The sequence below is a fragment of the Mus caroli genome, chromosome 2 (genome assembly GCF_900094665.2).
Source record: "Mus caroli chromosome 2, CAROLI_EIJ_v1.1, whole genome shotgun sequence".
Classification (NCBI taxonomy): domain Eukaryota; kingdom Metazoa; phylum Chordata; class Mammalia; order Rodentia; family Muridae; genus Mus; species Mus caroli.
The window spans coordinates 100,666,417-100,682,788 of NC_034571.1; the positions used below are offsets into that span (position 1 = coordinate 100,666,417).

A 16,372-nucleotide genomic window follows, 5' to 3' on the forward strand; every position below is an offset into this window, starting at 1 on the left:
AGCAGAAGCTGTGTTCCACTCACCAGAAGTCTTAAGATCCTGTGGCGGGTGTTGTGGGTAGCTGGCGAGTGTCCATAAATAGAAATTTCAATGCAAAGATTTTAGGTGATAAAAACTCAATGTGGGAGCAGAGAGTTGGTAAATGTTCTTGATGTCAAGACTGACAACCTGAATTCAACACCTGGGCGCCACGTGGTAGAAGGAGAACATGAACTCTCGCAAGTTGTCCTCAGACCTCCACATATATACCATGATACACATGTGCTGCCTTCTCCTCAATAAACAGACAAATAAATGTGTTAACATATTTAAAATAAAAAAAACTCAGTGTGGCTTCTGGTAGAGGGTTAATAACCAAAATATATAAATTCAACCTCCAAAAAACCCAAATAACACAATTTAAAAACAGGGTATAGGGTTAAATAGAAAATTCACAGCAGAGGAATCTTGAATGGCTGAGAAGCTCTTAAAGAAATATTCAGTGTCCTTAGTTATCAGGGCAAATCAAATCAAAATGATCTTGAGATTCCACCTCACACCAATCAGAATGGTTTAGATCTAAAGCTCAAGTGACAGTACATGCTGGTGAGGATGTGAAGAAAGAGAAATACTCCTAAATTGATGGTGGGATTGCAAACTGGTACAACCCCCTGGAAATCAATCTGGCAGTTCTCAGAAAGTTGGAAATAGTTGTACCTGAAGACCCAGCTGTACTATTCTTGGGCATATACCCAAACGATGCTCTGCAATACCACAAGGACACATGCTCCACTATGTTCATAGCAGCCTTATTTATAATTGCCAGAAGCTGGAAACAACCCAGATATCCCTCAAGCAACGAATGGATACAGAAAATTGGGTACATTGACACAATGTAATACTATTTAGCTAGTCAAAGAAAAGACATAATGAATTTTGCAGGCAACTGTATGAAACTTGAAAATATCATCCTGAGTGAGGTAACCCAGACTCAAAAGGACATGCATGGTATGTACTCATTGATAAATTGATATTATCTAAAAAGTACAGATTACCTAGGATACAATCCCCAGGCTGAAAAAAGTATAACAAGCAGAAAGGCCCAAGAGAGGATGCTTCAATTCCACTTAGAAGGGGGAAGAAAAAAATCATGGGAGCCAGAGGGAGGAAGGGACCTGGGAGACCGGGGGAAGGGGAAAGGGGCACAGGATCAGGTATGGAGGGGAAAGAAAGTCTACAAGGCCAGGAGAATGAATGCAAATATGCAGCCTTGGGATTGGGAAGTTGGAGTGACCATCTAGAAAGTACCAGAGATCTGGGAGGTGAGAGACTCTCAGGACTCAATGGGGGTAACTTTTGCCACAATGCCAAACATTGGGGAGAGGGAACTCGAAGAGTCTACTTCCAGTGGACTTAGGGGAAGGACTGAAGAAACTGAACGGCAGTGCGACCTTATAGGAAGACCAGCAGTCTCAACTAACCAAGATAACAGGGAGCTCCCAGAACCTGAACCACTAACCAGGCAGCATACACAGGCTGGTCTGAGGCTCCTAGCACATGTATAGCAGAGGACTAACTGGTTTGGCCTCAGTGGGAGATGTGCCTAATCCTGGAGAGACTTGAGGCCCCAGGGAAGAAGAAGACCTGATGGGGGTGGAGAGCAACCTCTTGGAGGCAAGGGGGAGGAGGAATGGGATGAGGAACTGTAGGAGGGGTTACACAAGGCAGGACAAGGGCTGGAATGTAAATAAATAAAATAGTTTAAAAAAAGGAAACTCTGTGTGGTGATAGTTGCCTTTTATCTTTTATACTATTTTAATAAACAAAGAAATAGCATGACATTTGCAATAATCTTGTAATATAAAAACTAAACCTGAGTAATTTTGCCTCTCTACGGTTACTTTCAAACATAACATATTTGGACATAACGCTAAGCTAAGGGTAGTAAATGCAAAATAGACAGTGTTCTTTTAGACTTTCAGAGTCCGATCCCCTATGTTTGGTGCTAACAAGCATCTGTTTGGAAACCAATGGCTTCAGGTGCCGTCATTATACTGCAGTCTTATTTTACTGTTGTCCATGAGTCCCATGTGTTGGTATGTGGATGTTCTGCCCCTGTGAAAGCAGACCAGCTGTGAGAGCCTTGAACTGGGATAAGTTAATCGAGTTCAGTGACTGATCGTCCTAATTGATGGGGGAGACACAGTAACCTTTCTCTCGGAGCAGCTACACCATGTAATTACAGAGGAAACGGTATAGCTTTTGTTAGTTAGACTAGACATCTCTAATGACATTAGGCAAGCAAAGGCTATTATTATTCTCCATTTTAGAGACTCAGAAAACCAAAACTGATTCAGTTAAGTAGGTACCAGCCCCAAGGTCACACAGGAATTCAGAATTTGGATCCGCTCAACAACAAACTATGAGTTAATCATTGGGACTTGTATTTCTATGAAAGAGCAAATGTGGTATTTATAGCTGTTTCCAACTTTTATATTCTTCTGAGGTTGCATGCAAATGTGGAAGAATATTAATTCTAGAGTTTAGCTACATTGTTCAAATAAATAAGGAAGACACTTGATGACCTGCAGCATATGCTTAAAACTCTAAAGGGAAATAAAAAGGAGACAGTTGCTCATTCCAAACAAAAGAGAAACAACCAAACTGAAATATAAGCATCCAGTGTTGCTAGGAATGAACACCATTTAAATTTGTTCATTTCCATCAGCAATAGGCCCATAATGATTATATGAAGTACTATATGAATTAAAGTAAATATAAGTGCAATTAGAACATTAATATAACAACACTCATTTTTTATATGTGTCTATTCCAATTGTTTGGTAGAAAAAGCAAGTAGATTATGTTTAATACAGAATAATTTTCTTGTCAATAAAGTGCTTCGTGTTAAAATGACTGGATATTTTCTCCAAGTTGAGTCATTTATTATAAATGAGATTTAGTTAAATTTCACCATTCATAAGGAAAGGAAGTGACCATCTTAGAATAATGTCCTGAATGTCATATTGATACTGTAGTATTTTCTTGCTCTGAGAATAGGAGTATGTATAAGTATATATATATATACTTATACTTATGTACATATACACACACATATATATATGCACATGTTGCATATAATACACACACACATATATATACATATATATATGTATATATATATGTATATATATATATATACATATATGGAACGAAATGTAAAGAACAAAAATATCACCACTCAGTTCTCCGGTGAGAACAGGTAGAATGATGGACAAATGGATAAATGTCCAGGAATACTTGCCACTCTAATGAATAGACTCAATTTATTTACTGTACCAATGAAAAATATCCCAAATTGAAAATGTAGAGTATCCAATGAATAGTTTATCCCTAAATATTTCTTAAATCTCCATAGACTTTTCTAAACTTAATTAAAATGATCGTGAAACATGATACAGGGCAGACATTCTCTTGTATTCTGGAGTCGTACTGAATATCCACCTTCTGTGCAGGGCAGGGCATTTCATAGTTAACTATGCCCCATATTTATTTTCATCATATTCTTATATTAACTAATTATATTGTCCTTCTGTCTTAACAAAATTGATGCTATTAGTATTTCTGTATAAACTTCTTTGTGGCTGACATTTAGTTGTCTTTGTTAGGGTTACTATTACTCTGATGAAGTATCAGGAGCAAAAGTAACTTGGGGAGGAAAGGGTTTATTTAGTTTACATATTCTGTATCAGAATCCATTGACAGAAACTCAAAACTGCACCTTAATTCGGGAGCCAACTGAGGGGTCATGAAGAAGTACTGCTTATTGGCTTGCTTCCCAAGGCTTGATCAGCCTGATTTCTTTAGAGCCCAGAACCACCCCTGCAGGGATGTTCCCACCCACGATGAGTTGGACCCTTCCCAATCAATCTCTAATTAAGAAAAAATGCCCTACAGGCATCTCTTCCTATAACATGATGTTATAGATGCTTTATCTCAGGTTAGGTTCCCTCTTCTCAGATTGACTATAGCTTGTGTCAAGCTGACTTAGAACCAGGAAGTAGAGTTTCCCTAAGCAACATCCTATGCTTTCTTTTCTGCTGCTTCATAGATAATTGTTTACATCAAGGCTCACATGTAAGCCTCCATAAAGAAATTGGGGAGAGCATACACTAGAAATTATAAATATGCCTCAGATGATACTTATTCTTAGGTCACAGCTTGTAATTCCGATTCATTTGTTATTTGTGACTTTGAGTACAATACAGTCATGATAGAATGATTTTGTTGGTCTTCATTTATTGCTGATTTCTTTTCTAATCCTGCCTATATTGTTGAATCTTCCTTTAACTTAGTAACTTTAATATTTAATCAGATAGAGCTCAAATGGATTTTCTCTTAGATTTCTCTCAATGCTCGAGAGCTCTTCTGTCGTCCTTTCCAGTTCCTTGTTTCAGGTTACTTATTTTTTTTTTCAGTTATTTGAGAGCTTCATACATTTATATAAAAAGTTCTCATTATTTTAATGTTCCACTCATCTCTTTCATCCCCACCCTTTCCTGCTGGGAACTTACATATGTTCCTTCCTCCTTCCATGTTGTCTTTCTGTATGTGCCAATGAGATTGAGTTTCTTGCCTGGGATCACTTGCTGGAGCAAGGGCAGCTTCTCAGTGGCTATAGCACTGAAGAAATTGACACTCTTCCCTCCAATAACCATCAATGGCCAATAGTCTCTTGTGCTTCTCTACCATCCATGATAAAATGCCATTGGCTTAAAAATGCTTTTGTGTTTTAATGTTGAACATAATGTTTGTTTTACTTGCTAGGTTTCATCCTGAGTGATGCAGAGTAGTATACCGTGTGTTACATTTTCTTTGTGTATATGTCTTACATAGTACTTTCTACTTTCATCCTTTCTGCATTTAGTATGACTACTGATTAACTCAATCTCTTTTCCTCAAAAATACTTTTAATAATTTATTTATTTTCATTTATGTTTATATGTGAGAGCCTGCATGTATGTCTGAGGACCATGTATGTGCAGTGCCCAAGGAGGCCAGAAGAGAGGCTAGTATATTCAGAAACTGGAGATACAGATAGTTGTGAACCCTCATGTTGGGGATGGGAAGTGAATTAGGATCCATTCCAAAAGAAGTAAGTGCTTCTAACCACTGAGCACTTCCTGCAGATCCTCTTCAACAACAATAATTTAAAGCTCAGCTTTCTTGTTGGCTATAATTTCTTTTTTTTTTAAATTGGATCTTTTCTTTATTTACATTTCAGATGTTATCTCCTTTTCTGGTTCCCCCCTGGAAAACCCCCTATTCCATCCCCCTCCCCTGCTTCTATGAGGGTGTTCCCCCACTCACCAACCCTCTCCCACCCCCTGCCGTTCCCCTACATTGGGGCATGGAGCCTTCACAGGACCAAGGGCCTCTCCTCCCATTGATGCCTGACAAGGTTATTCTCTGCTACATATGCAGCTGGAGCCATGGTCCCTCTATGTATATTCTTTGGTTGGTGGTTTAGTCCCTGGGAGCTCTGGGTGTGTGTGTGTGTCTGGTTAGTTAATATTGTTGTTCTTCCTATGGGGTTGCAAACCATTTCAGCTCCTTGAGTCCTTTTTATAACTCTTTCATTTGGGACCCTGTGCTCAGTCCAAAGGTTGGCTGAGAGCATCTGCCTCTGTACTTGTCAGGCTCTGGTAGAGCCTCTTAGGAGACAGCTATATCAAGCTCCTGTCAGCAAAGCACTTCTTGGCATCCACAATAATGTCTGGGTTTGGTGATTATATACGGGATGGATCCCAAGGTGAGGCAGTCTCTGGATCGCCTCTCCTTCAGTCTCTGTTCCACACTTTGTCACTGTTTTTGCTCCCATGAGTATTTTATTCCCCCTTCTAAGTAGGACTGAAACATCCACACTTTGGTCTTCTTTTTGAGCTTCATGTGGTTTGTGAATTGTACCTTGGGTATTTCGAGCTGGAAAGGATGTGGAGAAAGAGGAACACTCCTCCGTTGTTGGTAGGATTGCAAGCTGGTACAACCACTCTGGAAATCAGTCTGGTGGTTCCTCAGAAAATTGGACATAGTATTACCTGAGGATCCAGTTATACCACTCCTGGGCATATACTCAAAAGATGGACAAGGGCACAAACTCCACTATGTTCATAACTGCCTCATTTATAGTAGCCAGAAGCTGGAAAGAACCCAGATATCCTTCAACAGAGGAATGGATACACAGTGGAGTACTACTCAGCTATTAAAAACAACTTCATGAAATTCTTAGGCAAATGGATGGAACTAGAAAATTCCATCCTGACTGAGGTAACCCAGTCACAAAAGAACCCACATGATATGCACCCACTCACTGATAAGTGGATATTAACTCAAGGGGTATAATTTCTTTATTGGTTCTGAAATTTTCCTCTCAATCCCTTCCTGTCACTCATCCAAAATGCCCACTTTTGTCTCTACATGTAGTTTCTGGCATCCTATAGCTTGGTACACTCAAAGAGAACATCCTTCTTTTATTGCAACTATGCTCTCTTCTAGTCTGGGTTCTTCAGGATTCACCTGTGACAGTAGAACACTGACCCAGAAAGTAAACTGGATCCTTGTCATCTGACTCCTGCCCACTGCAGAGTGTCTCTCTGGATCATGTATTGGCTCTGGTATGACTTCACTTGCCTGTAACTCTCACTCACATAAAAAGTAATTTTCTTTCTCCTTCCACATCCCCTATGCTTTCACCTAGCAGAACAAATGCACCAAAGGCCTTCTTCCTTCCTGTTCTTCTTCCCATGTCCCATACTTTCTTTTATCTTAGAGTATCAAAAGAAACGTAGAAAATAATCAGCTCATCTGTCTTTTATATTAAAGCATGCTTAAAATCTTTCAGTGAATTCACTTAATTAAAAATGTAGCAAGGGGCCATTGTAGCTTGGTGGCATTTTCTTGTTCTACCTCCTATTCAGCCATGATGTTTACTCAGAACAGTTTTTCTGAGAAAAACTTTATGCATTAGTTTGTGTGTGTGTGTTTGATTTACTTCTTCCAGTAGAGACATTTCTGAAAACCTTCTGAAAACTCAAGATTGGGAGCACTTGCCTTCTCTCCCCAAGATGCTGCTGCACAGCAGTAACCATCATTAGAGGATGCCCGACTCACATGAACACACAATGCTTTCTTTTTGGGGTTTCTGCTTTCCAAAGTTAATAACATTTGCCAGTATGAAACATTTTTTATTTTTTCTTGATCCCCTCTTCACTTTGTACACATTTTTCAGATCTGGAGAGAAAGCCTTAGACATTAGGGTTACTTACATGAGAGAGGGGCTAGATTATTTAAACAATGAATACTAAATTTTGAAGAATACAGAGATGGCCTCATGATAAATACAAAAGGTTTGAAAGTAGTTTGAAATTGTGTATGTGTTCTAAAAGCTGTTTGTAGGCCAAATATAAATACCTCCATTTTTTTTTTTTATATTTCAAATGAATTCAGGTTCTCCTTTATGGTAAATATAACAGAAATCACTTAAGTGCAATTATTACATTTGTAAAGTTCTTTGTCATATGCAATGTTAAGAGACTGTAGCCAACAAAACCTATGTCACCATGTGACCTTCAAAAAGTCACCCAACTACTACTCTAAGGCATCATGTGAAAAAAAAATAATAGCACCAACCTCATGCAGGCACTAAGAAGCTTAAATGAAAGAATAAATGCAGAGCTTTTGGCCCAGTGCATGCCATCCTGTGAGCACTCAGTGTTAGCTCCTGCAGTGGATGCTATTGCGAGATGATCTAAGGATTATTTAGAAAGGGATATTTTTGTTGTAATGTCAGGAAACACAACAGAGTAAGATAAGCTTCTTGAATCATTGGGTATGATTTGTCTGTTTCCATTAGTTTAAACTGTGTAAGTCTTCTGCCTGGGAGAAAGTATACTGAGCATGCCCACAGAGGAAATAAAAGTATATCAGGTCAGCGTGAAGCATCCACTTGGCTTCCCAGATTATCTTCCAGGAGAAGCAGATGCTGACATGAGGTCTGGTGAAAGGAGCTGTACTTGGAGGCTTGTTAGGGAGAAAACTTGAGGAAGGAAGGAGATGGACTAGGGTAGGGGGAAAGCTGGGCTTTGAGACAGTTTCAGGGAATGTTGCAGCTGCCCCCCACCCAAACTGGACTTGGAAATTATAATGGTACAAATTATTTTTGACATTTTTTGGTTCCCTCTCTCTCTCTCTCTCTTGCTCTCTCGATCTGTGTGTGTGTGTGTGTGTGTACCCATTCTTGTAAGCCAGAGTACACTGTGGGATGTCATTTTTACAACCAATCTACCTTCTTTTGTGACAGTCTCTCCTTGGCCTGGAGCTCACCAGTTATCCGAGAAGAATTGGTTGACCAGTGAAAGCCAGAGATCTTCTGGTCTGTGCCTCCTCAGCAGAGAGATTAGAAACATATGTCACTATTCTGTGTTTTGTTTTTTTGTTTTGATTTTTTTAAAAAAGATTTATCTATATATGTGAGTACACTGTTGCTGTTGCTGTCTTCAGACACACCAGAAGAGGGCATTAGATCCTATTACAGATGGCTGTGAGCCACCATGTGGTTGCTGGGAATTGAACTCAGGACCTCTGGAAGAACAATTAGTGCTCTTAACGGCTGAGCCATCTCTCCAGCCCCCCTGGCTTTTTGAGTGAAACCTCTGGGGATAATAGTTGGGTCCTCATATTTTCAGACAAGAACTTTACCAATTGGCTCTCTCCTAATCCCTGGTCCAAAAACTTGTAAATATTACAAAGTAGAATCAAATATTTCTGTCTGCATTGTGTAGTCATGAGCTGCAGGTGGTCTGTGAGATCACAGGTATAGCTTTCAGGTGGAGAGTGATTTGGGTGAAGGCTGAGCTGGAAGGCTTGCAGCTGGCCAAATATATGACATCTGGGAGCATCTGTTCCTCAGGTCAGGAAGGTCCAGGCATGAGCAACATGGTCAGCTACACTAGCTATAGATTGTTCATTAAGTGTCATATGGCATTTGCTCAAAATAGATCTGAAATACCTTGTGAATTAAACCCAGAGGCAGTTTATTAGCTGCATTTAAAAAATCCATCTAATTACCATTTTTATTACTTTCCCTAATGTTAAGAAGAAAACAGATAATAAAGAGCTAGTGGAAATGTACTTAATATGTGACTAACATAGCGGAGGCTTCTAATCCACTATTTATTGCACTTAATCCGATCAACACCATCCTATCACCTGTATTTTATAGGCCCTGCGCGTGTCTTTGTCTCAACATAGCTGTACTCAGAACTATTTTACAATCAAAATTGAGTTTTGAATATTCATGAAAGTGCCTTGATTTTATTTTTCAAAGTCCATGTCAGGCACCAAGGGAAATAAAAAAAAAGAATCATGCCAGCTCTCCAGGGTCTAGGTGCAGCTTAAACATGTGCACAGTCTTTATTTGTAGCAGATTCCCTTGTGTATAGTGCACACACATACACACACACACACACGAACATATGCACATGCATGTGGAAGCTGACATATGATGTCAGGTGTCTTTTGTGTGTCTTTCTATTTTATTGCCTTGAGACAGGGTCTGTTATTGAATTGGAAACTCACTACTTTGGCTAGACTGATTCCCCTGGGAGTCCTTAGAATAACCTTGTCATTTTACCCTCAGTGCTAGGGTCACAGGTATGCATAGTTATAGACAGCATTTTATGTTGGTGCTTGGGATCCGAACCGAGGTCCCAAGCACAGCAAGAACTCTTACCAATGAATCTATCTCCCCAGCCCTGCAGATACCATTTTAAAGGGGTTTTGTGGCCCACTATTTATAGGGTAGGATAGCCAGTGTGGTGGTGTGTTACAGTGTACCGAGTATCTGTTCACCTGCCTACCTTTAAGTCTTAGCTCTGCTGCTTCCTTGTACTGCGACATTAATCATGGTGTTTGACCTTTCTGAGCCCCACTCTCTTCATCATCATATAAATCATGCTTAATAATATCTGTATGGTTAGGCTAATGGGGTGGTGTTTAGGTGGTTAACACACAGTTGTGATCTACATTTAGTGTGTACCACTGAGTCCAGGAACTAAAACCTAATACTAATTATTGGTTATTAAGAGACCACAAACTTATTTTGACTGTGATGTAACAATGTAGAACATTTGGGATCAGATATCCAGGGAGGGGTGGCATGATTGAAAGCCGGTGTCTCTTTAAGAAAATCAAAAAGACCAGAAGAGATATATCAACTTTCTTGTCATGTGATGTCCAACATTACCTCAGTATTTTACTCTAACTAACTATCTAGCTAGCTAATTAACTAAATTAATAGGTGAGTAATAAAAGCCATCACAGTTTTTTTTTTTTTTTTTTTAACCTTTGATTCCCAGGACTATGAAGTAAGCTTCTCCATTTACAACGTTGCTCGGCTTCAGCTATTTCACCACATTATCACAAAACAGACTAGAACGCATATCTAAGCAGCATGGAGACTTCTGTAACCCAGGAGCTGCATTCCTTGTCCACAGCATCCTCCTGAGATTTGCTATCTCTCTGGTTGTAGAAGATCAACCTGAACGTCACTGCCCAGTGCTTCCCTCCCCCGCCTCCCCCCCCCACACCTCACTCTTAATTTTCCACTCTCCAGGAAAATTCTTACAGATATGTTTCCTACAAAAGCTAATTTATTACCTTTCCTAACCTCAAAATTGCTGCAGTGGTATAATTCAATTTCACATTTTTTATGGGCCTGGATTTTAAAAACAAATATGGGTAGGAACTTGTCTTTTACATACTCTCTCATTTTTCCTACTTCTGGCAAAAATGAGAGAAATTATTTCACTGCTTTCTTTTGAGGGAGAAGTACAAGTTACTCCTGACAGAGTGAAATATCAACTAACTTTCCAACACATTCTTCTATCTTATGCAGATTGCTGGATGTTAAGTAGGATGCTTCTCTACTTATTTGACCTATAGCTTCAATTATCCTAAATGCATACATATTCACATGTATGTTTGAAATAGTTTCAGAATCTACAGAACTTAAATGCAACACTCTGCCAGATTGATGTTAACACAGGAGTGAAATATCAAGACCCTCTTTCTATTCTTTCTTTTCATAAAATTGTCCAGAGATGGTTCAGGTTTCAGGGTTTTAGGTTTTTTTTTTATTGGAAAAACAAATGCATTCCTTGACTTTGTATTGCTTTCATATCTGTCCTCTCCTTTCTGGGCATCTTTTCCAGTATATTAAAATGGTAAGACACACTTCTGTCAAAATAATGTGACATCCCCAGAGATGGCGTGCTGAGCAGACTGAATGTACACTCTGTGGGGCTGTTAGATTGGATGATTTGAAACTAAAGACCCTGCAAAATGACATTTTCAAAGATAGTTATAACATCAAATGAAACCTCAGATTGCCCAGATGCAATTTAAGTGGAAATAAGTTAGCAAATTAAGATGAAATTTTGAAACTGCCGACAGTAGTGTAATAATAATAAAGAAAATGACAGAACCCTAAATATTTGACTCCACTTTATGTCATGGTGACCACATCAAGCATTTCTACAAACATCTGTAATGATCTCTGGTAATAAAAGGCTATTGTAAGTTTACTAAAAGTTTCCTTAAAAGGAATGCTTCTTCAAAGAATGTTTCCCAGGCTCTCGGGGGAAATGATAACACTGGATTCTTGCAAAAATAGCCCAATTACAACAATTTCATCACAATCTTGTTTATATGCATTTTCATTAAATGGCATTTTAAGATGCACTGTGTGGATTAATTAATGGAACACATCGAAGGTGGTTCTGTACATCATGTCTTAACAATGCTAATTTAACTCTCTGTAAAGCACAGCATAACTTCCTTAAGCTTAGTGACAGTAGACAGAACTTCAGAGCCATTGTCTAGGATGATTTCAAACAGAATAATCCTCAAAAAAGTAGAAATTGGAGCACAAAGGGGACTACTTGTTTATAATATGAGAGTTGTGACATAGAAGTAGAAGTGAAAATTTACCTTGGAAAAAGACAGTCTCCCCAGCAAATAATGATAGGAGAATTGGATTTTCCTATGTAGAATGAAATATGGATACCTATCTCTCATCCTGCACAAAAAATTATTTATTTTTTTATTTTCGATCTTATTCTACAGGCAATGGCGGCCATAAGTTAAAAACAATAAAGAGGCCATCAAGGAGTCTCAGGGCATAAAAACACTTGGTATTCTTGCCTAGGACTAGAGTTTGGACCAGGATTCACATTCATTTATGTACAATAGTCTGTAACTCTAGACAGTTCGATGAGATCTTCTGCTGACCTCCTTGGGCACTACATACACAGATAAGGAAGCATGTGTGTGTATGCGTAACATGTACACACAAGTAAGCTTTAAAAAAAGAAAATGAGAGCTTGTGAGGATGTTAGTAAAGAGATGATGCCCTTCTCTAGTACTGGTGAATAATTTCTACTGTGAAGAATCACCGAGAGGTTTCTGAAGAAGTATAAATATCATCAAAACATGACCCAGCTAGAATACTTCTGGGTATATGTCTGAAGGATTCTAAGTCAGCACGTCTTATATATGCACATCCTTATGGTGTTGTATTGTTCACAATATCCAAGATAAGGACTCTGCCTTTGTTAACACAAGCTAATCAAAGATTGAGTAAAGAAAATGTACTATATAGATAGACATAATTGGATATCTGAGTCCATGAGGAACAAAATTGAAACATTTGCAGGAAAATGGATGGAATTGGAGGTTATTGTATTAATCAAAATCACCCAGAGTCAGAAAAGAAAATATCACTTATTTTCACTCATACAGAATATTTACTGGACTACCCCCACTCCTTCCTCTCTCTATATATTTATAAGATATAAAACTGGCAGTAAGGCATTAAGAAAGGAAGAAATCTGAAGAGGATAAGGGTGGATCCAAGAGAGGGTAATAGACAGTACATTTTATGAAAGGAGAAAACTATTAGGAAGTTAATCAGGTAGCATGGACAGGAGAAAGCCACAGGGTTGATAAGTATAAAGTCCAAATGACATGTTTGTGTGTGTGTGTGTGTGTGTGCATGAGGGTCTGTGTGCACAAATATGTGTAAATTTCTCAATGAAACTTAAATCTCTGCATATTTGCCAACATAGTAACTGAGAAATAATGTACTTCTCCTCCAAAGTTCTTTTTTTTTGATTCTTTTTTTTAAAATATTTTTATTACGTATTTTCCTCATTTACATTTCCAATGCTAGTCCAAAAGTCCCCCATACCCCCCCCCTCAACTCCCCTACCCACCCACTCCCACTTTTTGGCCCTGGCATTCCCCTGTATTGGGGCATATAAAGTTTGCAAGTCCAATGGGCCTCTCTTTCCACTGATGGCCGACTATGCCATCTTTTGATACATATGCAGCTAGAGTCAAGAGCTCAGGGGTATTGGTTAGTTCATAATGTTGTTCCACCTATAGGGTTGCGATCCCTTTAGCTCCTTGGGTACTTTCTCTAGCTCCTCCATTGGGGACCCTGTGATCCATCCAATAGCTGACTGTGAGCATCCACTTCTGTGTTTGCTAGGCCCCGGCATTGTCTCACGAGAGACAGCTCTATCTGGGTCCTTTCAGCAAAATCTTGCTAGTGTATGCAATGGTGTCAGTGTTTGGAAGCTGATTATGGGATGGATCCCTGGATATGGCAGTCTCTAGATGGTCCATCCTTTTGTCACAGCTCCAAAGTTCTTTTTATCCAATGTTATTTCTTTGTGTCTCTTTCAGGACTCTATTGTGACCCAAGATATCTTTATTATCAAATATGCTTACTTTAAAATTAGTGATGGTTTCACTATTGGCAGACTGATTCTAAAATGAATGATAGATAAATGTCTGAACCTTTTAAACATACTTAGTCATTTTAATAACACATTCCAATGGGATGTGTCTAAACCCAAGATAACTGACATCTTCATAGCTGGGATTAATGATTTTCATTTTGTTCTCAATTTGCTACAGTAACCAGAGATAAAAATTTAATATGCCATAGAGTGAAATTCACTAATTATTTCAAAATGGCAGAAGGAAGGGACGTTGTCAAGAAATTGGTTTTTGAGGTCTGAGCTATATCTGGTGTAGTTATAAATCTCTTCTTTCATGTCTGACTTCAGGATTGACTGCAAGTTTAAATGGGCTCTGCGGCTTTTCCTAATGGTTTGGTATGGATCATTAACTGTCTCAGAACTTCAACAATTTCCAAGGATAAAACAGAAAAGTTTCTGAGTCCAGGGTCAAGGTACAAGAGTCATGTGACCATCAGTTTGTAGACTGAAATTCCATTTGAGGATGAGAGTGAGTGGGTGATGGCTGATTACTCTTACTGATTTAGAGCCATGAATTAAGTACCATGAGGGATTTTTTTTTATTCTAAAGACAGTGTTCCAAAAATAAATGACAGAAATAATGAGGAGGTTAGAACAAAGAATTCAGACTTAGGAGCTATAATTTGATGTTTATAAAAACCTTAGAGCCTATTTCCTACAGCATCCATGTTGGCAAACCAGCATCTTGCTAACAGATTTATTCAGCTTCCTAAGTTCTGTTTGAAGACCAATAGCATAGTTCAAATACTGAATGATTTCAGCAATACTTATTTTAATTGCCAAGAGCCAAACACAGGAATCAAAGTATGGATACTTTGATCCTTCTTAGAAGGGGGAACAAAATACCCATGGGAGGAGTTGCAGAGACAAAGTTTGGAGCAGAGACTGAAGGAATGACCATCCAGAAACTGCGCCACCTGGGGATCCATCCCATAAACAACCACCAAACCCAGACACTACTATTGTAGATACCAACAATAGCTTGTTGACAGGAGCCTGATATAGCTGGCTCCTGAGAGGCTCTGCCAGTGCCTGGCAAATACAGAAGTGGATGCTCACAGCCATCCATTGGACTGAGCACAAGGTCCATAATGAATGAACTAGAGAAAATACTCAAGAAGCTGAAGGATTTTGAAGCCCCATAGGAGGAACAGCAACATGAACTAACCAGTACCCCCAGAGCTCCCTGGGACTAAACCACCAATCAAAGAAAGCACATGGAGGGACTTGTGGCTCTAGCTGCATATGTAGCAGAGGATGACCTAGTCGGTCATCAATGGGAGGAGAGGCCCTAGGTCCTATGAAGGTTCTATGCCCTAGTATAGGGGAATGCCTGGGCCAGGAAGCAGGAATGGTTGGGTTGGGGAGCAGGGGGAGGGAGAGGGGATAGAGGATTTTTGGAGGGGAAACTAGGAAAGGGGATAACATTTGAAATGTAAATAAAGAAAATATCTAATAAAAAACCCAAACAAACTAAAAACGGATGGAGTTCAATTACTGAATGATTTCAACAATAGTTATTTTAATTGCCAGCAGCCAAACACAAGAATCAAAAGTAGTATAAAAAGGAGTCAATGAGAGAAACTAGAATTGTGGGTAAGACGCAGCATGGGTTTTTAAATCATTTCTTTGAGCTTCCTCTCTAAGTCGGTTCAATAACGCCTGCATTACAGAGCACATGTTACTGTTAAATGAGACAATGTCTACACAGCACTTGGCACATGCAATGCTTATCCATCGCTGTGTGACAAATTATGGGCCAACTTAGTGGTTCAAAGCAGTGCATATTTATCATCTCAAACTTTCTGTGGGTCAGAAATCTGAGCCTGGCTTGGCTGAAAGCTGCTGGTTTCACCTTCTTCCAGGAGGCTGCAGCCAAACCCTTGTTTGGCTCTCAACTCTGATGTGAAAAGTTCAGGATGGGGAAGATTTGCTATCCAGTAGGTTCATGTGGGTGCTTATTTCCTGAGATCTATTAGATTGAGGGTCTCATTTTCTTGCTAAGTATTGGCTTTAGGCCTCCCCCACTTTTTCCTGCATAGACTTATCCATGAAGCTGATTGATAACATAACATAACATAGCATATGCATATGCAGAACTCATTCAGTAAATTCACTCAAATGCAGGGGAAATGGAAGCCATGACATGCAATGCAGCGGCAAGTACAATGGCTCATTGCAAGGGTATTCTTGAGCGAGCACTACTTCCCCAGTGGGAAGACTCCTGTTCTTTAACAAATCTTTTGGTCACTGCAATTTTAAGAGCATCCCTGAGAAAGAACTCACTATAGGGCAAAGGATATTGTGTTGTTTTTTTTTTTTTTTTTAAAGTAGATACTGTGCTCGCTTCGGCAGCACATATACTAAAATTGGAACGATAGAGAGAAGAATAGCATGGCCCCTGCGCAAGGATGACACGCAAATTAGTGAAGCGTTCCATATTTTTGCTAAAGAGTTACAAGTCCTTAAAGAAAAACAGGAAAACACAA

General features: G+C 39.1%; 1 non-coding gene across 1 annotated transcript; it reads left to right on the forward strand.

Annotated features, from left to right (window-relative positions):
• The first annotated feature begins 16,222 nt into the window (after positions 1-16,222).
• On the forward strand, positions 16,223-16,329 carry LOC115030570. The gene has a single exon (XR_003836142.1). It is a non-coding gene; the product is annotated as a U6 spliceosomal RNA (small nuclear RNA).
• Positions 16,330-16,372: the final 43 nt, after the last annotated feature.